At 34.0% G+C, this 23,174-nt stretch overlaps 1 protein-coding gene across 4 annotated transcripts in view; it reads right to left on the reverse strand.

Annotated features, from left to right (window-relative positions):
* LOC134842648 (multiple epidermal growth factor-like domains protein 10) overlaps positions 1–23,174 on the reverse strand; it is a 185,935-nt gene that overhangs the window by 67,509 nt on the left and 95,252 nt on the right. The window lies entirely within an intron of this gene.

Raw genomic sequence — 23,174 nt, forward strand, 5'->3', positions numbered from 1 at the left:
AAGATTCGATGAACGTAGTGAAGACTCTTATATAGCGTGATGTTTTTTTTTCATTTTTTTTCAGGGAAAATTATTAAAATTGTTCACGATCAAATCTGAGTTTTCACGGTTTGAATTATATATTTTCTTAAACTCAGTTTTTTTCTTTCGTTAAAAGGAACATAAACTCCTTTATCGAACTGCAAAAGTGTGAAGTTCACGAAAAACGTTATCGACTTTAGTTTTGAAAGTAGATTTTTCGCACTTAAGTTTTTCAGTAGAATTTTCAGAATTCTTCAGTGGAATAAAAAATGTAACTATTTATCCAGTTTTCTCCAATTGGGTTAATTGTTCTTGAAATTCAAAGAGCTCTAAGGACATATATTTGTTTCTTTCAAGTTGAAATTTTAAAAAATAATAATTTAATTTTTTTGTTTCTTTACAGTCATGGGCTCTTCCAACTGTCTGTGGGCTATGTTTATAGCAGTCTGACCACGGGACAACTAACTGAAAGTGTACTGGGCTGACGAGAAGTGGTTTGAACATTACCACCGCGTCAATCGTGCCTAAGGACAACTCATGCTCTAAAAACAGTCGCACCCTATAAAAGCTTATGGTCATGTATAGAGTTTTTTTAATAACCTTTGAGTAGTTTTCAAGACGTTTTTTCTATATGATTTTGTTCGAAATGATAAATAATTTCGTTTTGAAAACTTATTTGCTTTGGTCCGCACTGACTTGTAAATTCACGTTGAAGCAGCTAATCAAAAAAATAAATACACAAACGCAACTTATGCAAATTTACGTTGCCATCATGGCCGAATTTGATGGCAAAACTTATTAAAAAAAAACATTACAAGATATGTCCGCTTAATTAAAAGGCAGTTATAGTTGCCTAAGTAACTATTAGTCAAGCTTTCATGGATAAAATTAGTGCAATACTGTGCTTTTCGTCTCACTTCGTTTAATATATTAACTACTCTTGCGATTAACAAGCGTTATCAAATCGGAATATAGACTTTTTTCGGGTTAACAAGTTATTTAACATAACCAACTGTATCTTGGTTCATGATGAATTTAAATTTTCATGAATCTCCAGCACTTAACCTAGGTTTCAAAAATACGCCTGGGATGACTAAGTTTGTGGGTTTGAATCTGACCCGGAACTTTTTTTTCAAACTGGAAGTTTTCCTTTCCAAAAATGGCCTATTGTTTGTCTGCTTATGTTTTGTTGGCTTAGTTGCCACATTGTAGATTTGATTTTTTATACGCAATTTCCAATGTAGTTGCTTCTAGTGCTCTGCGTCACTCCTACAATTTAAATTTTTACTCGTCTGGACCTCTGATATTTCTTAGATTTTGCAGTTTTTTTCGCTTAAACGTTTTATTCGACTTAAATGATTTCGGCTCATCATTTAGTGGCTAAAAGAACTAATTTAGGAAAGTTTTGAGGGAAAAATATCTTTAATGCTTCGTTCCGGATTGAACAAAATGTTCAAATTTCGAGAATAGAATTTATAGTGTACCTTTTTTGCCGTTGATGTGTTTCTGGACGTGTTTACCGCAAATAGAACATGATTCCAGACAACATCTTTAATGTTTCTAAGTTGTGTTTTTTGAAGGTGTTCAAGTTTTTGGGAACAAAAATGGCCTATTGTTTGTCTGCTTATGTTTTGTTGGCTTAGTTGCCACATTGTAGATTTGATTTTTTATACGCAATTTCCAATGTAGTTGCTTCTAGTGCTCTGCGTCACTCCTGCAATTTAAATTTTTACTCGTCTGGACCTCTGATATTTCTTAGATTTTGCAGTTTTTTTCGCTTAAACGTTTTATTCGACTTAAATGATTTCGGCTCATCATTTAGTGGCTAAAAGAACTAATTTAGGAAAATTTTGAGGGAAAAATATCTTTAATGCTTCGTTCCGGATTGAACAAAATGTTTAAATTTCGAGAATAGAATTTATAGTGTACCTTTTTTGCCGTTGATGTGTTTCTGGACGTGTTTACCGCAAATAGAACATGATTCCAGACAACATCTTTAATGTTTCTAAGTTGTGTTTTTTGAAGGTGTTCAAGTTTTTGGGAATTAGTTTTTTTTTCAGCCAATTACAATCATACATTCGGCGTATGTGGCATAGAGGTAACACAGCTGCTTGAGACAGCAGAAGCTTGTGGCTCGAATCCGGCCGGTCCCTCTGTTTTGTTTGCAATATTGAGTCTAAGGATTTTTTCCGACTATCGCCCGTCTGTTTTTTTTCTCGGCTTTATCCCCGCAACCCACTTCTCTCGAAAATACAGCTTTCTTCAAAAATGCTCTAACACACGTGCTTGACGTCATGACCCGGGAATTCGATTCCAGTCGGGACTTGTTTTTTTTTGCAAACTGAAATGTATGTCAGTGCTTTAAGCAGTATGTCTGCTTATTTTTGCCAGTTCAGTTCCTGCAGAAAAGATTATTGAACGTTGGCTTCCTTCTAGCATTTCGAAATTTTCTTGTAAAGTTTTTTTTATCGTGCAGGTAACTTTGTTCCCGACCTTGTGGGATTTTTTGCTAATGTTATAATTTTTATGGCAAAACGTTTTTTGAAGGTTGTTTTTTGTTTTTCTTTTCATTTGATTTCAATTACGGTCTTTTATTTTTGTATCGCGAGTGGTGCGAAGCTCAGGTTTACCACAGTGTTTATAGTTATATACCTAATATGGGTGTAGTGTCGTATTACGAATAGCACGTCTTCTACACAAGTAAGGCGTTGTAACATCTTTTGAATTTCTTTTTTGTTTAAGCAGAGCGTATTGTCATATTTCGTTGTGCGCTTTTTTGCAACCCAAGTCGCAATTGAAACTGCTCAAGTATTTTTTGGCAGTTTTGCAAAAATAATATTTAATTTACTATCACGACAGCATTTTATCCTTAACTCTGATTCATTGTAGACCAGTGTTTGAAGAATGACATAAAGACATGGCGCAGATACTGGGACGTGTGACTCTCAATTTCCAGGTTGGGGGATCGATTCATGCGTTCCAGGTTGAGTTGAGACAAGTCATTTGGTCGTTTCATTAGGATTTAAGACGTTAATCACATCCCTTTGAAGTTTACATTTGCGAAAAGGATTTAAAATACTTTTTTTCCAATAACTTTTAAATTGGCCAGGAAGTGCTGTCTGAGCATTCAGCGCTTTGCCTTGATATACAAGCAGTCTTAATTAAACTTATAGTGAACTGGTTCACGAGCAGTAATTAACGAAACATTTAAAGGTCTTGAGATTTTTGGGAATTTTACAATTGGATTAGGTTTGCAAACGATGGCGGCTTGCGTGCAAGTACCTTGGAGCTACGGCTCGCCTCTTCGTGAAATGGTTTCCTATGTAACTGAGTAATTATTGTTCTGATAATTGTTGTTCCATAGATTTTCTCCTTTTTCGACTAATTTCGACTTAATTTCGAGCCAATTTTGAACGGAATTTTTAAAGCCACCTGGATGCCAGTGTGTAGCTGAAACTTAAAAATTATTGTTCCGACTTTCGATACGAAAGTAACGGAATATTTGTGCTCGGGGTGGGTTTTTTTTTCTTCAGACAAGTTTCGACTTTAAACTAGCCATTTTTGACGGAAATTTTTTTTATATTATTCAAAAAGTAGTGTTGTCCTAAGCTTAAGTTTGAAGAGATATTTCACCTGTGATCAATTTTTGTGAAGTTATGGGGGTTTAAAGATTGCCATTTTGGTCAATTTGGGACAATTAACGCGCGATATTTTTCGCGCTCTTAACGCGTAAGCGGAGATTTAATCCGTCTTAGAAATCGTTCCAAATTGGTTGAAAGAAGCTTATTCGCCATAAATGATTTGTTACAAGGAGCGAAATCTATTCTTTTGTAGTTTATATGGCGTGTGGGGGGATGAGTTTCATTCAAAAAATTCAAATTTTAGAGAAAAAAAAATCATTTTATTTTATTACATCACGTTTTTTTCATGATATTACTGCTCTATAAACCCTAAAAGGCAGTCGAAACATTCAGGGCTTCGCCCTGATACGAGCAGTCTTGTTGTTCCGACTTTCGATACGAAAGTAACGGAATATTTAAGCTCGGGGTGGGTTTTTTTTCTTCAGAAAAATTTCGACGTTTTATCTTGCCATTTTTGACGGGATTTATTGTATTATGATTCGGAAGGTATCGTTGTCCTGAGCTCAAACTTGAAAAGATATTTTACCTGTGATCATTTTTCGTAAAGTTACGGCGGTTTAAAGATTGCCATTTTGGCCAATTTGCGACAATTAACGCGCGATATATTTCGTGCTATTAACGCGTAAGCGGAGAGATAACCCGTCTTAGAAATTGTTCCAAATTAGTTGAAAGAAGCTTATTTGCCATAATTGATTTGTTACAAGGAGCGAAATCTATCTTGTTGTACTTTATATGTTGTGTGGGGGGATGATTTTCAAAAAAAATTCAAATTTGAGAAAACAAAAGTTTTTCATTTTGTTTTATTTCATTTAATTTTTTAATGTAATTACTGCTCCATAAACTTTAAAAGGCAGTCGGAACATTCACGGTTTCGTCCTGATACGAGCAGTCTTGTTGTTCCGACTTTCGATACGAAAATAACGGAATATTTGTGCTCGGGGTGGGGTTTTTTTTTCTTCAGACAAATTTCGACTTTTTAACTAGCCATTTTTGACGGAATTTTCTTTTATCATTCGAAAGCCATTGTTGTCCTGAACCTAAATTTGAAAAGATATTTTACCTGTGATCATTTTTTGTAAAGTTATGAGGGTTTAAAAATTGCCATTTTGGTCATTTTGACCATTTTGGGACAATTGACGCGCGATATAGTTCGCGGTATTAACGCGTAAGAAGAGAATTAATCCGTCTTATAAATCGTTCCAAATTGGTTGAACGAAGCTTATTTGCCATAATTGATTTGTTACAAGGAACGAAATCTATGTTTTTGTACTTTATGGCGTGTGGGGGGAGGATTTTCATAAAAAATTTCAAATTTTGGAGAAAAAAATTTTAGTTTTATTTTATTTAATTTCATTTTTTATGTTATTACTGCTGCTCCATAAACCTTAAAAGGCTGTCGGAACATTCAGGGCTTCGCCCTTTTACGAGCAGTCTTGTTTTACTTGTGATGATTTTTGAAAAATTATGGGCTTTTGAATTTTGTCAATTTGGCTAATTTGTGACAATTAACACGTGAGATATTTTGTGCTATTAACGCTTTAGCGGCTAATGCAATTCGTTCATGCATCGTTATGCATTGATTTGAGGCAAGATCTTTGTTGTAATTAATACATTACTAAGCGCTAAGAACATCACACTGTATTTGGTATAGCGTGTGTGGGGGTGGAGAATTTTTCAAACTAAAACCCGACAAAACATATTTTTTTCATTTCTTGCCTTTCAAAAATTAGTTCGAGGCAGGTGAAGGTAAGTCAGCACAATCAGGGTTTCGACTTGACACGCGCAGTTTTTAATTTATTTTCAATAGAAATTTGTGCGTTTATATTTAAGAAATAGTAGAGCGATTTCCATTGTCTCACTCACGATTGAGCATATAATTAAGAAACATGTAGTACATTTCGCGTGCATATCTGTTCCTTGAGATTGACGTTTTTATCTGAAGTAACTTCAAGAAGAATCACTTACATTATATCAGTTAAATACTTACATTGATAGATAATTTACGAGTTCAAACTACAAACATGAGATAACTTCAGTAACTTCAGATCTGATTTTCCAAAACATTTCTTTGGGAGATGTTTTTTGCACCGATTAGTACTCTTTTGTGGCATGTAGTGGTTTTTGTCGTTTGACCGTTATGATCAAGTTAAAATCAATTTTGTCTACTGAACCGAAAACGAAAGAAAGTTATCTAATAAAAACAAGGCAACTTTATCAAATCTTGACTTTATTCTATAGCACCATGCAAGAGCTATGAAAAAATGATGTCAGGACTATTTGCTCCAAATCAATCGGCCCTATGCCAACTTGCCCTATACTAACTTACCCTGCATGTCAACTTGTCCTATGCCAACTTGCCCCACATGACAATTTGTCCGATGCCGTTTTGCCCTATACTGAACTCTTTTACTTGATTCTTTGATGTTCCTTGATTTAAAAAATCAACCTTGGCCCGCATAGCAGAAAAGGCACTATCTGAATAATAATCATTAAGAGTGATGAACCCCTTGGTCAATTCCTTTAGCCTGGGGCGTACAATAGTCTATAAAAGCATTCATTAAATGAATGACGTATGAACTAAATTTCCTTCATGTTTTCATTTTGTAGTTATATTACTTATATCCCGTTAATTAGCTACCTATAATATGACCACGACAGCCCTAGAGAAAAATATACAGCAGACAAAAGTAAAGCAACATGATAACTTAAGTATGAGAAAAAAAATAGAAAAAATTAACTATACAATGAAGAACAGCACCGCAGTAATCCTATTGAACAAGCCCTGAGGCTTTTATCCACCTGCAGGGGTGGATCTAGGATTTTCTTGAGGGGGGGGGGGGGGGGGGGGAGGAGTTGGTGGCGGATTTTCAGAACACTTTCCAAAATTTTGTCGACCTCTTTTTTTAGGTCGACCAAAAATGAATTGATTTTCCGGTACTATGATAGTGGTCCCTTGAAAATAACCTGGTCACTTGCGAAAAAGACTTATTTGTCATCAAAACTCAATGTTAGCGGTTTTTGTTTAGTTTCCTGATAATGCATGCGGAACCTGTCTATCATAGTTGCTTCTTCGTGGGACCACACTATCAGAGTAGTACCGATTTTCCGAGCGAAGAACCTTGAAGACCCTATTTTGACCAAAAGTTTTGCTTTTAAGGAAAACTTTTTGAAAAACAGTTCAAAAAAACGTTTTCAGGTTTTCCGTTTCTTGGAAACTTTTGTCCAAAAAAGTTGCATTTTTTGGCGCCCGCTTCCTTTTAAAAAGTCTTAGGGTTGGTCGGCCCAAAATGGATGGCATAAAATAAAACGAAAAGGGGACCCTTTGGTTGGTGAAGGGATCGAATCCCACCGCGCCACCACCGACCCCCCTCTAAAATCGCCCCTGTCTACCTGAGAAACTTTTATATTGGCAATATCATAATCTTCATGAAACCAACCCAAAACACAGGTCAAGCAAGCCTTTACTATCTTCTAAGCCAATTTTTTTCGAATGGAAAGATTTCATGCTAAAGAGGTCTGAGAGCGGCGGATCTACATAAAAATCTCCCCTTTTCAAGAAAAGTGGGTGTGTTAAGTATGCCTGTGAAAGCAAACTGAAATTTCACAGATTTTTAAAAGTATGTGGTTGCATTACTTTTTTGATCGGCTCAATGAAAAACTGAAGTTGAGTTAATTGAGTGAGCATGGAAAGAAGAACAGCCCTGAAGGTGATTGGTTTCACCATCCTTTCCAGTATTTTATCATCATGTTGTGGCGCCGTGAGCAAAAAGAGCGGCTTAGATGGAAAAGACATCAACTTATGTTATGCGGCTATTAACATATTGTTTGCTTCATTTACTTTCATTATTGACACCAAGAAAACCCGATTTGACGAAGAGTTAACTATGAAATTAATTAAATCATTGACCAATGGTTTTATATTTTACGGAATTTACACTTTTTTCTTCTTCCGTTCTTTCGATTTGATTCCTTATGGAGACATGTATGCGATTATTTACAGTGTTATATTTCTCACAACTTTGACCATTGAAAAACTCAAGCTGAAAGAAAAACCATCGTTTCTTACTTTAATAGCTATCATTTGCAGTCTGAGCGGCCTAGTTCTTTTTTCACAACCTGAAAGCTTTCTCGAATCGGTGCAAGACAGTAGGGTCAAAACTTTATGGGGAGTTACATTCGCCGGGTTATCGGGACTGGGTCAATCTTTGTTTTATACCAATCTGCAATACCTGAAAAGCACGCCAGTTTCGTTTCACTGGCTTGCCTATGCACTGGGCTCCGCTGCCGCCTCAGCCGTTAATTTGGTTTTCATCTCTGGAAGTTTATCCAGATGTGATTTTTCACCGAAAGTGATCGCAATTACAGCTTGTTTAATTTGGCCGATAGCGTCTTTGAACTCAATTATCGGGTCTCAACTTTCACTGCCATCGATTATGTTTTCACTTCGTCTCGTGACAATTGTTTTCGGCTACTCGATGCAACTTTTTTTGCTACATGAAGAGACTAATTTGTTTTCGGTTATGGGAGCATCAGCTATATGTATCGGCGTCCTAACTCAAGTTTTATCTCTCTACGTGCAAACACGAAAGAAACCACCCATTACTTAAAAGAAAATCCCTTAAGCTGAAGTGCTCGGGCAAAATACCATACATTACTATAATGTATTTTTGTCGATTATAATACAAAAAAAATATTACTTTTTTTTCAGGCAACATGATAAAAATTGGCCAAGATACCGTACCGTTACATTTTAATGCCACTTGAGAGCACTCCAATTGGCAAAATTGCCTTTCGAGATTTTGGTTTCTGGTAAGTTTTTTTGTTTTTGATAAATGACAAACAAAATTTTTGACTCATTTTGACTAATTAATTATGTATGACTAATTTGTTGTTTGCTCAAAAAGCTCTTCTCGAGAAGAGCTTTTTGAGCAAACAACAAATTAGTCATACATATATACTTAATTAAAATGCAAAAAAAACTACACTAATTTGGAAAAAAAAACTTTCTAAACCGTAGTTTTCAAATGACTATGGTCGGAACATTCTGCGCTACTTGCACACTAATCGGCTACCCTTGTTTATACATGCTTTAGCAATTTAATTTGTCTGAAATTGAAATCCGTGATTTTTTTGCCGAAGTTTTTTGTCCAGATTTCTAAGATAAGACCTTGGTTCTGTAAAGTTAACAGATTTTGTCAGATACGTGTTCAGTTTTTAATTATATTAATTTAAATCGGTTCTTAGAGAAAAACAACTCTGCAGAGATTTTTTTAAATGAGAGTTATTTCATTTTATTTGAGGTAATCTTTTGAACGAACGAAGTTCGACTTATTTTCTTTCATTGAATTCATTAGTTTCAAGATAATGCAACCATCTGCCGAGAAGGTTTTCTTACATTGATCCAAACGATTGAGAAAATATGTATTCAAATCGAAACTGGCAATAGACCCGGGAAACTTTTTGTGATTCAGTGTCAAAAAATTTTCGAAGGAAGAGCACTAATTGCAGCCTATTTGAAAGTAAATGCTTCAAAGTTTATCTTCCGAATCTCTTTAAAAGGCTTTTTCAGAGTCAAACGCGTTATACTGATCAATCCAGGTCTTCATTTAATTCATATACGCACCGCGCTTACTGCAAAAATCAAATTGATTGTGCTGTATAATCTTAAAAATCTTTCATTTTAGGGAAGAAGTTTAACGTTTGTTCAAGGTGCTATATAACTCGACCCGTCATAAAATGAATCAGTTTGTTTGAACCATGAGTTTTTTTTTACAATTTTGATTAAATATTCAAAAACGAGCTTTTTTCCGATTAGATTGATAATCTGAGTTGCGACAGTAGTTAGCATAGCTTCCATTTTTGGAATAGATTAAGTCAAGGACCCAGTTGGTCTGCTGAGCTTTTACTAGCTAAGCTACGTATCTTGACAAGTTTCCTTTTCGTATGAGAAGTTTTTTTTGTTCCGACTTTCGATACGAAAGTAACGGAATATTTGTGCTCGGGGTGGGTTTTTTTTTCTTCAGACAAATTTCTTTTTAACTAGCCATTTTTGACAGAATTTTTTTTATCATTCGAAAGGTATTGTTGTCCTGAGCTTAAATTTGAAAAGATATTTCACCTGTGCTCATTTTTCGTAAAGTTACGAGGGTTTAAAGATAGCCATTTTGGCCAATTTGGGACAATTAACGCGCGATATATTTCGCGCTATTAACGCGTAAGCGCAGAGCTAATCCGTCTTAGAAATTGTCCCAAATTGGTTAAAAGAAGCTAATTTGCCATAATTGGTGTGTTACAAGGAGCGAAATTTATCCTTTTGTACTTTATATGGCGTGTGGGGGGATGATTTTCATAAAAAAATTTCACATTAAAAAAAAATTTCATTGATTTTTTTATTGTTATTACTGCTCCATAAACCTTAAAAGGCAGTCGGAACATTCAAGGCTTTGCCCTGATACGAGCAGTCTTACATATCTTTGTTCCTGATATGGATTTTGTTCATTCAGTTGGTTTTATCGGATAAATTTTACGCAACTGATTGTTTATTCAGCACATCAATTTTATTAAGAGTTATGAACGTAGTGAGTACTCTTATAGGTCTTGCAGATTCTTTTTTTTCGGGAAAAATCCTAAAATTTTCTCAAGCTCAATTTTGATTTTTCCCGGTTTGACTTGTGGCTTCTTTTAAAGATCAGTGTATTTCAATTGCTAAAAGGAAGGCAAACTTCGCTATCGAACAGCAAAAGTGTAAAAGTCTCAAAAAAGGGGTCGACATCTCATTTCGAAAATGGAAATTGATTATCAGTTCGCAGCGAAATAAAAGTTGTACGTATTGATCAAGTTTTCTCAAACTGGGTTAATTTCAAGTAAAAAGTGTCCATCTTAAATTGTTCAACAAATTCAAAGAGCTTTAAGGCCATCTATTAGTTTCTTCGAAATTCAAAAGTTGAAGGCTCTTGAAAAAACAAGTCAGTTTTTTTTATTTTCCTTGCGTTCATTACTTTTTTCCAACTGCTAGTTGGCTATGTTTCAATTATTTGTTTCGCGCTGGTTTCAAAATCTAATTTCTATTTGTGTATGAGATATCTATTGTGGGTTTTTTAGGGCCCTTCAAAGTGGATTTCCGTTTTTTATTTTGAGTTCAAGATTTTTTTGAATACGGTTTTGTTTTTGAAAACAATAATGCCTAAAAAGTTGTCGAAAACGGATTGCAACTGAAGGAAAACAAGTAACAGCAGGCCAATGAAACACTTCATCTCAGCAGATAAAAACAAGTTGCAAACTTTTCTCGTTCTCAATTAACTCTCCCTCTAACCCACCTCATTTTGCCTGGAGTTTGATTGCTAAGAAATGTCAGGTATGTGACGCAAAATACTCCAAATTTTGGAATGAAGTTCGGTTTGTTGTGATTTAGAGGGTAATTTACGGTTCTTTAGGAAATCGAGCGCGAACAAAGACCTCTGAACAGAATAACATGCAAGGCGTTCGTGAGCGCGAAGCTAGTCGCAATGTAGTCATAGTGGAGAAAAAAGCAGAACAACAGCTAGCAGATATGTTTTGGTAAATCTAAATGAGTGATGACAATAGCACTGCGGTAATTCTTGCGCTCTGTACCGGAATCCAATTTCGGCAGCCTCTCCTGCTCAAAGATTTTTGTCAATAATTTTTACTTTCTAAGTTACGGATCCAGTACAAATGTGATATAAGGGTCCCGCTAAAAACCAAGTGTAAGAAAGGGTACTACTATGATAGAGTGGTCCCACAAAAAAACCACTATGGTAGATGGGTCTCGCATGCATTTCGCATGTTCTAATTTTGACAATCAATTGGTGCATAAATTATTCATTTCAAAAATGTATCGAAATATGTTAAAACAGAAACTTTTCAGATTAAAAACTGTAACTAATATATTGTGTATATCAAGAAATATGCTCGCTTCAACTTAATTTACGGTTTATCAACCGTAATTGGGTTAAATTATTTGTCATCAAAACTCAATTTTGGTATTTTAAAAAAATTTTACCTTAAAATGGCGAGGGAGGTTTTTACAAAGTAACAAAACATAAAATTTTCTGAGAAATTTCAAATAGTTAACGGGGAAATTGTTTAAACAGGTCAGTTTTTCCAGACAACATATCATAATTTTTCAAAACTAACCGAAGTCGTAATACAACAAGGATAGCCGGCTCCTGTGCAAGTAGCACACAATGTTCCGACCAGTCCTTAAAAATACAAAAAAAAGTTTTCACTAGTTGGTGTCGTATTTTTTCTGCAAGCTGTGATAAAAAAATCTAAACGGAAAATATAATTTAGCAGGGGCGGATTTACGCCCCCCTCCTCAGGGATTCGACACCCTGCCGACCCAAAGGGCCCCCCTATGATACTTTTTAAGAAATCCAATTTTTGCCGACCGACCCTAAAATTTTTCTAAAGTGAGTTAAGTTATATAGACTATAACTCATAGAGTAATTTCGGATAGGGTACACCGTCTGCTCGTCACGCTATCTTATTTTCGGCCGGATAGATTCGTGCAACTTCTTTGTCTAATACCGATCCTAATCTTACTCTTATATCTACTAGTCTCAGGGTGTTTAACTAGTCTCTGCTAGGCTCAATAGATCTAGAGTATACTGGCGTATTGCGACTGCTGAAGTTCTCTTGGAGAGGTAACTAATTTCTAAGTTAAATTCAAATCTCTCTGGTGCTGAAATTACTAGTAATTTCAGCACTTACAAATAAGTGGTTTGTTAGTTTGATGGAATATGATTGGTTAAAATTAAATATTTTATAGTGATAAAATATCTAATTTTCCCAATAATAAATTGTAGTTTAGATCAGGTTCCACCCATCCGGGGTTTACAGAGTTTTTAGATTTATCTTTCTTTCTGTAACTGAAGGATGGATGATGAACGTTGGTATTTGGCGAACATCATTTTCTTATCCGGTTCCTCTTGAAGAAGAACGTTCCAGGACGCTGGAATCAGGGATAGACAATTGTTGTCTTGTCATTCGACAACGACTGTGATCCCCAATGAAATCAATCCGATTTCAAAACAGTTTGCTATGTCAGATTCTTCTGTATTAGTAGAGAACTGTTCTGTGTGCAGCCTCGTCTGGGAATGGCGTGAAAATCGTGTTTGGAAGGGATGCCTTGTAACTCGGATCTGTACGTATACTTGAACATCGAGGTGATCATTGGACTAGTTCAATGAAATCCTTTTCTGCGAAGTCAAGTCGTACTCTAAATCCTTTGAGTCGTGATTGTGGACGGCATGTCGATTGTGTTTAGCCATTCTTTTTTTCGAGTGTGATGGGATTGTCTAGTCTTTGGATGTTCGTCTTATGATCTGTATTGTGTATGATCTATATACTGCATATTATAATTTACATTTTATAATTTTTCGTTAATTTGGTTTTTAGTCATGATCTTAGTTAGTTGTTTTTGCAAAAGCGTTTTTTTTAGTTCAGTTATTTTGAAGAGTTACTCACCCTTGAGTATCTCTTATTAAAAATTGAAGTGTGGTCACAAAGCGTGGGTGTAGCGCGGTGGGTTAGGCCAGCTATAAGCATGCTCAGGACGTCCTTCTCTAGTGGGTTAGGCCAGGAGTGGGAGTATGATTGCATGCTGTTTCTTTGAGAGGTCCTGTTATGTGATAACATTTTATGTTGGTTTTTTCTGGTCTTTTTTATGTTACTGTGGTTGTGTCCTTTTTTCAAAAATCAAATTGTTTTTGGTATGGGTTTGTCTTGCGACTTTTTTGTGTTTTATTATTTCTTTCTTAGACTTTATAATAGTCTTCAAAAGAATAATTTATCCAGTTTTAAGCTGGGTTAATCCGGTTTGGGTACCGTTGGTTTTCTTTTTTTAGTCATGCTGTTATTTTATGATTTGTGGTGCTTAGTAAGTTGCGTTGGTTAGTTTGGTGTAGTATATAATTCCTTTCCAACCGGGGTAAAGGAAGTTTGAAACTTGTCATTGCTTGTTGGAGTTGTGGTTAGTGATAACTTGAAACTTAAAATTCATTATTTAAACAATTCTTTGTGGGCGAGCTGTGCGAGTTTGGATAGAATTCTTGTGCGAATGAATGAAAATATTTAAAAGGTTAGTACTGCTTTCTCATTTTACCAATTTATTGCTTAAAAATTGAATTTGACTGCTTTTGGAGAAATTTAAAAATATAAATTATCAACGTATTTAATTTTACTGCTTCTTGGGGAAATAATTTATAATTGAAATTACTACATTGGGTATGAATTTTACTACATTATTTAGTGCGAAAGGTTTAGGAGTTTTATTATAAATTAACAAGTTTGTAATTTTATTTGTTTTTTCTCTGTTTTGTAGATGATTGTGGTGTGAAGACTAATATAATAAATTAAACGTTGATAGAAAATGGTTAGTACAATTTTGAATTTATTAGTTAAAATTATTTTAATTCATATTTACCTTATTCATCTTGGAAAAAGCCATTTGGGAAGATGTCGTGAATCAAGTCTGATGTTGCTAGTAACTTGGCTAGTATGCGCATAACTTTTTTAGTTTGTAGCAGTGGCCAAAGCAATTGAAGTGCGTTGATGGTGTTTAGTTCTTCTGTGCCTACTGCGAATTCATGAGGTGTGTTTTGGATTAGGTTGTAAATTTTATGATTGTATTTAGTGTTATGAATAAATTCTAGTATGGGTATTTCGATAGGTTGGATGAATTCATGCGGGATAATGAAGGGTCTTGATTCTTCATCATTGAAGGTCGTCGTGATGGGACAGAATATATACTTTTGGGTAACTGGGTCGTAGTTGCCGTGGAGGATGCCGTGGAGGTTAGTATTTTTAATGCAATATGTAAAATTAAGAAAGAATGGTGAAGTGTATTTCGAGTTAATATACTGAAAACGATGGTGGGGTTGTCGTGATGGTGCGTGTAAATCAAAGTGGTTTTGTATAAAACGATAATACGTGTAAGTGTGCGTTTGTTTAGTGCGTAACATTATATCGTGGGAACAGTGCAAATCGCGTTCCTGTGGTGAAAAAAGTGAAAGGTTAGTGAAAATAACTGAAATTTATCATAGAAGCTTTCATATGCTTGTATGTCAACTAGTGCTTCTGAAATTATATGATCGTGCTTTTTATCAAAAATATTAAGTGTAAATAAGTATGGTGTTTTAATAAAAAAAATTTCGGTTAGTTGCGGGTTTGCAAAACGGTCTTCGTCTAAAAATTGATCATGGTTAGGACGGATGATATTATGATCGTAGTATTCAATTGAGTAATCGTTAGCTCGGGGTGCAGTGAATGTTTTTAGAAATTTTTTATTTCCATTATATGTAAATTGTCGAGGTGTTAATGATGTGGTTAGTCTATATAGCATATTTTTGTTTTTCTCGATATTTTCATTAGTACTAGTGAGTGGTAGATAAAGGGGGTTAGTATAGTTGTAGTAAGCTGTCCAATGAAGTGTTGGTATTAAAACGTGCTCATCAACAAAATTTCGTTTTTCATTAGTAGTGGTAGAAGTATTTAAGGTATATTGTGGAAATGAGGGTAGGGTTATTTAAAGAAAATTTTTTGTGTTTGTATGATCGGGATGGTTGAGTTGATATATTCTTTGGCTGTTCCGGGTTTGGTTGTAAATGGGTGATTTGGGAATTTTCGTTTAAAAGTGCGGTAAGCTCGGTTAGTGCTGGTAGGTGTTTTGGTGGATGTGGATGATTGAGTGAATGATGGAGTGTAATCTGAAAGTGGTGTAGGTGTTTGTGGATTTGATGATGTTACTGTTGATAATAGTTGATGTATCGTAAGAGTGTGGGGGTATGTTAATTGTTGTTGTAGTGTAATAAAATTGTCAAGTTCTTCGGAAATTTGAATATTATCTGGAGAGTTATTATGTGATCTGTCGGAATTAAATGGAGAATCGGTTGGGGTTACTTGGGAAGCGTAGGAAGGAGTGGAAAGGGATGGGAGTGGTTGGCTAGTTTGGATGGGTCGAAAGGGGGGTTTTGAAAAAACTGAAGAGTTGGTCTGGGTATGAGTAGAGGGAGATGGTTCGGAGTCTGCGAATTCGTCGGGAGTTTCTACATCGGAGTTGTTAAATTGTGAGATGGTATGAAAAACTGAAATATCTGAGTTAGTATCAGAGTTCATGCTTGATGGTATATTAATAGCTGGAGAATCGGGTGGCGGGAAAGCAAAAAGTGTGATAATTGGGATTTGAGTTTGGAGGTTGGCTGGGTGGTAATTTGAGCGATGGAGGGATCCAATTTGTCGGCTCATCGTGGGCTAAAAAAATGATTATTTTGAGACTGAAAAGTGGTGGTATGAGGTTGTTTGATGATTTGTTCATATGTATTATCATTTTGTGAATGATGTGTCATTATGTGTTGGACGGGACTTTGTGTTGTATTTGGTCTGAAAGTTGGATTATTTGTGATTGCTAAGTTTCGAAAATTACGGGGAACTAACGATAATGAATAATTTTGTGGTAGGGGTGGCAACTGTGGTGCGGTAGGTGTTATCTCTATATTATTGTGTTCATCGTCGTAAGTGTTTTGTCTTGTGGATATTTTCGTGTTATGTTCTTTTATTTGTGCATCTAGAAGTATTTTGTTTATTGATGATGAAAAAATTCCAAAAAATCCTGCAAATAATATACGTGCTACACTTGCTTGGCGATTTACTTGTGTGTGTATAGCGCATGTGTTATAGATTCTTTTTAACAGTGGGAAAAGAAATCCTATAAATTAAACATAGCGTATAAGATAGTTAATCTTTCTAAGATGTAGTAGGGCCATCCTAGAAAGGCGAGAATTTCGTTTTTAAGGTTACAAAACTGAAATTATTTATGGGTGAAACATCTTGTGGTCTGTATTTTTCACCGTTTAAATATATGTAATCTTTATTATACTTAAAATATCCACTGTAGTCTTATGTATAAATGTCTGCACATCCTGCGGTTTCGGCAAGTTTTCTTTAATTCTGGTCGATTGATTGTCGTTGATTTGTGTCCATTTGTGTTAGTAATTCTTGAAATTGTTGTGTTCTAATGTGATGTTGTATATCAGATTTAGAATATATTCCAATTGATTGTAAATCATTATTTGGGTTACGAGCGATAGCTCGGATACTTCCTAGTGAAAGTTTTTTTAGTGGTTGCATTAATGTAGGATACGGTGTAAGTAGGTAGTATTTATCTTCGTCAGGGTTTAATTGTACAACCTTGTGGCTATTTTCTGATCCACATGAGACTGCGGTATCTCAAAAAAATGTTCGTCTTGAAAGTGTATTGACAAAATGTACTTTGTTTTCGTAGAATATGGGGATTCTTTTATAACAACGTTTATCTTCAAAAACATATAATGGTGATACTTTTTGGTGCAAGTATAAAACCATAAAATGTTTCCTTCGTAATAAAGAAAGTTTGATCTATTTCCTGATAATAAATATCCTGCGTAGGGTATTTTTAATACTGCTAATGCGAGTGATTGTAAGATTTGTGTTCTTTCTAATTCGCATACTTGATGAAGTGTTTCTAATTCAGAAAGTGACATTTCTTGGAAAATTCTACTAATTGTGTAGTGTTTTGGGTCTGGTGTTTTTGTATTTTTATGAGTTGTGTTTTGTTTTTGATGTTGTTTTTGATGAATGTCGTCATGTACATTTGTTTCTTGTTCTGTATATGTTTTGTTTTGAATAACTTTTAAACCTGTAAAAGAATATAATTGAGTTAATTCGCGTAATGCGTATTCTTTGGGGTACTAAGGTAATAAATTGTTACGATGTTGAACAATTTCTTTTTTAGTTGAATCTGTGAGTTTGTATGTTACTTCAGTGGGTTTGGCAATTATTTGGTATGGTCCTTTTTGAAGTGGTTGTAATTTTTTGGAGATTCCTTTTTGTGTATTAAAATCAGGTATTAAGACGAATGTTCCAATTTTTAAATCTGTGGCTGGCATAAAACGTGAATTAATTTGGCTGTTAATGTTTTGCCTTTGTAACAATTTCTTTGTTACTTTTTAGTAGATTTCATTGTGCTTTTTACCTCTATTTAAAATCCATTCAGTATGTGTGCCGGAGGCTAATTTGAGAATTTGTAGGTGATGAAAATGATCTTCATCATGTGTGTGTAATGGTAGATTATAGCATATTGAATCTTTATTTGGTTTGCAGTGACCTTTCGCGTTTTTGTGAGCGTTTGCTGTGAACATAATTGGTTTTCTTGGTTTTTGATTAAAAACCATTTCATATGGTGACATTCCTAAAGTTATTGTTATTTATGAATTGTATGATAAGGGAAACAATTTAACATCTGCTGACCATTCTGTGTATCGTGTATCATTTCCATTAATGATACATCTAAGATATTCTTGTAATGATCGGTTCATACCTTCGACTAAACCGTTGGTCCAAGGTGCATGAGATGTACGTGGCTTATGTTTAATGTTGTATAAGTGGCATAGTGTGCTAATTTCATTGTTAATAAATTCTGTACCGTTGTCTGTAACTAGGATTTCGGGTAATCCGAATTTAGCTATCCAGTGTTCGTAAAGTGTTGTGTAAACATAATAAGCATTACAATGTGGTGCTGGGTTGAGTGCTACATAGTGCATAAATGCATCAACAATGACCATAATGTAGGAATTTCCTTCGGTGGATGGTGAAGTTGGTCCTTTTGTGTCGGTTGAAATTCTATGGATGAAATATAAACTTTGTCCTTTAAAATTTTGTTTCTGTGCAGTTTGTTTTTGATTTGGATAAGTTTTGTTCAATTGACATATTATACAATCATTGCATATTACTTTTATCCAAATTGGGGCATTTGGAAACTAAAAATTTTGTGTGAAGTTCGAGTATGTCTTTTCTGATTCTGAGTGTCCTTTTGTATTTTGTGTATGGGAGATGTTTGATGCTATCAGTATCACACTTAAGGGGAGACAGGGAACTTTAGAATCATCTAATTGATATTCTAAAAGATCTGTATTTTCATTTATTGTTGTGTTATTAAAATTTCGGAAATATCGGAGGAGTGTTTTGTTTCCTAAAATTGTGGTATCAGCTTTTGCTGGCTTTGTTTTATATTTGTGCCTTGATATGAGTTGTCTGATTACCGGGTCAAAAGTTTGGTATTGTTTTAAAAGTTCAAGTGTAATTTTTTCTGTTGGTGGGAGAAAAATATTATCGATTTATAGTTTTGATAGGGGAATTGTGTCAGGTGGGTCATGGAGGTCAAAAACTTGATTTATTGTGTATTTTGAATCATTTGTTTGTGGTCCTGATAAATTTATTTTATCATTCAAACTTTCTTTTTCAATTAATGGAAAAAAGTCCTTTTTTTTATGCGGTTGTTGTTTTATTTTCTTTTGTTGAGTATTATTTTTTATCCATTGTGAGTATGGAATTGGTTTAAAGGTAGATGTACCTAATAAATCAACTTCATAGTGATTATTTTGGCAATCTAGGTAGAGTGGAAAATGTTGTAGATTATTTTTTTGGGGTTGATCAATGTCAGTTTTTACTGCGTATTTGCATTCTAATCGGGGTTATGTTTCATCTTTTGCGAGATAGAATTTGATATTTTTTGGTATTTCAACCGTAGTGTTTCTCGTAAGTAGTTCTGGTGGCGTATTTCTACATAATGTATCTGGTAATGCAAGGTTTTTTCCTGCTGTCCAAAACTATATATGATTAGGATTTGATTTTTGTGTGAAAAGAATTATAATTGGTTTATGATCTGTAAATAAAACTGTTGGGTGTTTTGATCCAAGTATCAGAAATTCGTATTCTGTAAGTGTGTATATTATAGCTGTACATTCTCTCATTAGAGTAGAGAATCGGAGCTCGGCTTGTGAATAACCTTGAATTTGCTGATATAAGATTGATTTTGTTTGTTCCACTGTGTGATTGTAATATTGCTGCGCTGATGCATCGCACATTGCATAGAATGGTTGGTTTGGATCTGGAATTGTGTTTGAAATTTGTTCTGTCAAAAGTTTTTTAATTTCTTCGAATCGTGTTTGATGTTCAGTGGTCCATTCGAAATTATTTTGTTGTCTGAGGATGTTATAGAAAGGTCTTAAGTATAATTGCATTTTGTAAACTTATTTACTTAAGAAATTCAACATTCCAAGGAATTCTGGGATTTTCTTTTTATTTGTAGGTGGTTGAAGTTTTTGAATTGCTTCAATGTGTGATTTTAATGGAGTGATAGTGTTTTGTTCAATATTATGTCCTAAAAATTTAACGCGTGTTAAGAAGAAATGTGATTTATCGGGGGCTGCTTTCAGATTTTTGTTCTGAAGTATTTTATGATATTGTTCCAAAACTGTAAACATTTCGTCTTTAGTTTGTGATTGCATGAAAACATCATCTAAATATGTGATTGCATTTTTCTTGAATATTAGTGGTCTGAAAATTTTACTCATGAAAGCTGAGAAAGCTGCTGGTCCTATGGATATTCCATAGAATAATCTATTAAATTCGTATTGTTGATTTCCTATTCATGTCTGCGGTTGTGAAGTATTTATCATTTATCTTTGTTAAGATAATTTGTATTGGTTCAATAGGCCAATTGCATCTTGATTCGTCAATTAGTGAATTGAGATATCTAGCGTCTAAAACTCTTTTTAGCGATTCACCTTTTGCTAGAATTATAACAGGGTTGATGATGGTATTACCTTTTGGTTGTTCTTCTTTATTTACTGGTGATATCATTTCGTATTGTTCTAAAATATCAAGTAATCTATTTACTTTATCGTGTAAGTGAATCGGTACTCAACTTGCTCTTTGTTTTTTGAAAACTGCGTCAGGTTTTAATGGAAGGTGTAGTGGTGAACTAATTTTTCCAACGTCAAATTTTGATGTTGCATAGACTGTTGAATATTTTATCAGTTGTTTAGCTAATTTGTCAAATTCATTTTGCGTTATTTGTGAATGTTGAAAATTAAACATTGTTAACAATTTTTGTTGTTCTTTTGTATAATTTGTTATATTAAAACGTTGTCTGATTACCGGGTCAAAAGTTTGGTATTGTTTTAAAAGTTCAAGTGTAATTTTTTCTGTTGGTGGGAGAAAAATATTATCGATTTATAGTTTTGATAGGGGAATTGTGTCAGGTGGGTCATGGAGGTTAAAAACTTGATTTATTGTGTATTTTGAATCATTTGTTTGTGGTCCTGATAAATTTATTTTATCATTCAAACTTTCTTTTTCAATTAATGGAAAAAAGTCTTTTTTTTTATGCGGTTGTTGTTTTATTTTCTTTTGTTGAGTATTATTTTTTATCCATTGTGAGTATGGAATTGGTTTAAAGGTAGATGTACCTAATAAATCAACTTCATAGTGATTATTTTGGCAATCTAGGTAGAGTGGAAAATGTTGTAGATTATTTTTTTGGGGTTGATCAATGTCAGTTTTTACTGCGTATTTGCATTCTAATCGGGGTTATGTTTCATCTTTTGCGAGATAGAATTTGATATTTTTTGGTATTTCAACCGTAGTGTTTCTCGTAAGTAGTTCTGGTGGCGTATTTCTACATAATGTATCTGGTAATGCAAGGTTTTTTCCTGCTGTCCAAAACTACATATGATTAGGATTTGATTTTTGTGTGAAAAGAATTATAATTGGTTTATGATCTGTAAATAAAACTGTTGGGTGTTTTGATCCAAGTATCAGAAATTCGTATTCTGTAAGTGTGTATATTATAGCTGTACATTCTCTCATTAGAGTAGAGAATCGGAGCTCGGCTTGTGAATAACCTTGAATTTGCTGATATAAGATTGATTTTGTTTGTTCCACTGTGTGATTGTAATATTGCTGCGCTGATGCATCGCACATTGCATAGAATGGTTGGTTTGGATCTGGAATTGTGTTTGAAATTTGTTCTGTCAAAAGTTTTTTAATTTCTTCGAATCGTGTTTGATGTTCAGTGGTCCATTCGAAATTATTTTGTTGTCTGAGGATGTTATAGAAAGGTCTTAAGTATAATTGCATTTTGTAAACTTATTTACTTAAGAAATTCAACATTCCAAGGAATTCTTGGATTTTCTTTTTCTTTGTAGGTGGTTGAAGTTTTTGAATTGCTTCAATGTGTGATTTTAATGGAGTGATAGTGTTTTGTTCAATATTATGTCCTAAAAATTTAACGCGTGTTAAGAAGAAATGTGATTTATCGGGGGCTGCTAAATCACCCCCGATAAATCACATTTATGTATTTTATGATATTGTTCCAAAACTGTAAACATTTCGTCTTTAGTTTGTGATTGCATGAAAACATCATCTAAATATGTGATTGCATTTTTCTTGAATATTAGTGGTCTGAAAATTTTACTCATGAAAGCTGAGAAAGCTGCTGGTCCTATGGATATTCCATAGAATAATCTATTAAATTCGTATTGTTGATTTCCTATTCATGTCTGCGGTTGTGAAGTATTTATCATTTATCTTTGTTAAGATAATTTGTATTGGTTCAATAGGCCAATTGCATCTTGATTCGTCAATTAGTGAATTGAGATATCTAGCGTCTAAAACTCTTTTTAGCGATTCACCTTTTGCTAGAATTATAACAGGGTTGATGATGGTATTACCTTTTGGTTGTTCTTCTTTATTTACTGGTGATATCATTTCGTATTGTTCTAAAATATCAAGTAATCTATTTACTTTATCGTGTAAGTGAATCGGTACTCAACTTGCTCTTTGTTTTTTGAAAACTGCGTCAGGTTTTAATGGAAGGTGTAGTGATGAACTAATTTTTCCAGCGTCAAATTTTGATGTTGCATAGACTGTTGAATATTTTATCAGTTGTTTAGCTAATTTGTCAAATTCATTTTGCGTTATTTGTGAATGTTGAAAATTAAACATTGTTAACAATTTTTGTTGTTCTTTTGTATAATTTGTTATATTAAAACGTTGGTTTAAAATATGGTGTTTTTGTGAAGTAATCTGAATTTCTTTTTTCATTACTTATTATATTATTTATGGATAATTCTTCGTCAAGAATTGTTGATTGACAAATATCTAATAGTCGTAATATATTATTTACTCCTATAGGTGAACTAATTGCTACTTCATTTATAGGTGAAGTTGTAGCATTTGTTTCACAATATCCTAATAGTCCTAAGGGTAATGTTATTTGATATGGTGTATTATTTTACACGTGTAGTGAAATGATATCAGAATTTGTGTTTTTCAAGTATTTTATGGATGAGATTGTTATTTTTTGAAAAATTTGTCAATGGGTTTGAATTCGAAATCTGACATGAAAAGTTGTTGTTTGTTTTGATTTTTGTCATACTGATGAACTTGTTTTATTGAAAAATTATATACGTTTCCTGATAGTGGTTTCAGGTGTTTCCGTTCTTGATTATAAATGGGGTAAAGTTTTGAGAAAAATGGTGGTTGTTTGTTTAATCTTTGAAAGAATGTTAAGGCTGTGTTTTTCGTTTTAGTATATTTATCTTTGATATGGATTTTACTATTTAAGATGTTTTTTGTTGGTATATATTTAGTTATAAACGGTATGCCAATGAT

The sequence above is a fragment of the Symsagittifera roscoffensis genome, chromosome 3 (genome assembly GCF_963678635.1).
Source record: "Symsagittifera roscoffensis chromosome 3, txSymRosc1.1, whole genome shotgun sequence".
NCBI classification, from domain to species: Eukaryota; Metazoa; Xenacoelomorpha; order Acoela; family Convolutidae; genus Symsagittifera; species Symsagittifera roscoffensis.